Raw genomic sequence first — 2500 nt, forward strand, 5'->3', positions numbered from 1 at the left:
AAATGCAGGATTTGCAGTAGTGCACTAGTTCAGTGATAAGGGATGATATCTGTTTACAAACGTTCCTTTTGCTATTCAAATGTGCCAACCACAGAAACAAAAGACTCTTTTGTTTCGACAGCCAAGGAGGCTCTGGCTGGCACATTAATGACAATAGGTGACGTCAAAGATATCTTCGCTATAATATAATAGAAAAAATCGTATAAACTGGCTCCTGATGTTTTGAACTCTCAAAAGATCATTCGTGGCCATAAATAACAAAACACACTGACGTTCATACCATTTCCTACGCAAATAGTGTAGAAGATTATAGAAGAAGTAGATTACAATACACGATACAAGGAGTCCATGACAGAGAAACAATGAGACAAAGGTTGAATTTAACATAGACTACCGCAAATAGTGAAATATAGATACTCGTGCAATCGGATGTTGATTTTGCTCAAACATATTTTTCCTTTATATAGTAACAACCTTATTTAATTTTTTCTCTTCTCCGTGTTAAAGTTACAGCTGACAAGAAACTAAGAATGACTGAATCAGTCTTCGTTAAAAATAGTCCAACTTCTAAATGAAGAAGTATGCCCTCAACTCTTATCGAGTCGCGTTTTTGACGAAAATTCCGCTCAAAATTCTATTTTTATGTACCTGCAATGCAGAAATGTGGCAACAGCGCACAACTTGAACTTACGTAATCGTGCCTATTTTTTTTGAAAGCAAAACGACCCTTGTCGCAATTAATCCGTAAAAAGATTAATGTTGCAAATAAATCCTGCCAAAGTGAAAAGCGATGACAAAAATCAGTTATAAGAATATTGCGGATATCAGCGAAAGCAGAATTACCTGGACCAGTTAATTAAACTCATAACAGTAAAGAGAAAAATGCCCTTCGAGTTCAACAATTCTCTCAATAACACGAGAATTACTGAGAGCTGTTTCGGCTACAAACAATCGCGCCAATAACACTATTAACAATCAAATAACGTGTAAAATGGACAATAAACTTTTGGAAATTCGCTCGTCGAGCTGTAAAATCCTAGCGTGGGCCCATTTCCATCAGTACGGCTAACGCTCACATGGTTCATATGAGGTGGAAACTTAGAACTTCCGGCCTACGCATCAATCTATTTCAAACTCCAAGAAACGATTTGAAGAACGAGGCCGAATTCGATGTGTTTGGATAGAGGATGAAACACCCTTTTCAGTATTTGACATTGGTTCTCAAAGGAACCAGTATTTTAAAGGGAAATTTGAGTTTGAAGTTGCCGAAATATTATTCTCATAAGATCACATGCCCAGACTTCCATCACGGTAGTGATTCCTTTTGTTTTGGGCTTTTGAACTATTGATGAGTTTGAGAAGAGAGTCTTCCAACCCATCTGCCCCTCAGCTACTTTGCACCAGACTTCGGGCCGTTTCCCTACTCGTTTAATAGAGAGCAACGGCGAGGGCCTTTTTCTATTGCTTAAATCTGAAATTGGAAATTTGCGTTATTCTAATCACTTTGTGATGATTCCAACTCATTCGGTATTTCAAATGTACATGTATATTCAACTGTCCAGAAATTAAAATGGTATGAACGGCGTGGAAGTTTCGACAGAAAACTGAAAATTTATCGTCGGATGCTCAAGTCCACCACATAACCACAAATTTAGCAATTTCACATCGTTGTTTAGCCGAGAAAGGCAAATTATATAACGCACGTGCAGAGCGTGCGGAGAAATCGTTTTCCTTCATAAAAGCTATTGTTTTGTGACGTTCTCGTTGTCTTTGACGTTGTCGTTAGGGAGCTTAAGCAACGACAACCGCGACGGCAACGAAAACGTCAAAAATTTGCATTTTTAGTGGGCAAAAACAATAGCTTTGCACACCCTGCACGTGCGTTTTTCACTTTTGTCCATTTCTTTGCCGTCGTCAGCAAAACAACAACGTGAAATAGTCAGATTTTAGGTTTTAAGGAGAACATCAGCACTTGACGCTAAAGTTTCATTTTCTCCCCTAAATTAAGCGCCGTTCCGACCAATGTCATTTTTGAGGAACCACCACACCCTTGTCATATAAGAAGGGTTGACATGTTTACAAAGTGATTACAATGACGCGAATTTATATTTTGAGATGACGTTCTCGGTGCCGTCGCCGTCGTCGTTGCTTAAGTTCCCTGTTGTTTCGCAGAGGACGGCAAAGAAATTTACCAAAATGTAAAACGCGAGTCAGTGCGGAACGGTTGATTTTTTCTCATTAAACAGGTTGGTGTTGTGGCGTCCACGTTCTTGTTGCTAAAAAATACTCCGTAATGGCTCTCCGTTGTGACCAACTAGAGAGGGACTTGTAGGCTGATCACAAGGAGTGTAACTCTAAGAGTCTAACTTAAACACAGCTACATTAACAGTTCCAACTAAAAATTACAAGGCATAAGGCGGGCCCATAGTATGGCCGATATTCCCTCCCTTACGGATAATCCTTTTGTCGAGGCGGTCAAGTCTGCCTTCGTCTTGTTTGA

Source organism: Montipora foliosa, chromosome 9 (genome assembly GCF_036669935.1).
Source record: "Montipora foliosa isolate CH-2021 chromosome 9, ASM3666993v2, whole genome shotgun sequence".
Taxonomy (NCBI): Eukaryota; Metazoa; Cnidaria; class Anthozoa; order Scleractinia; family Acroporidae; genus Montipora; species Montipora foliosa.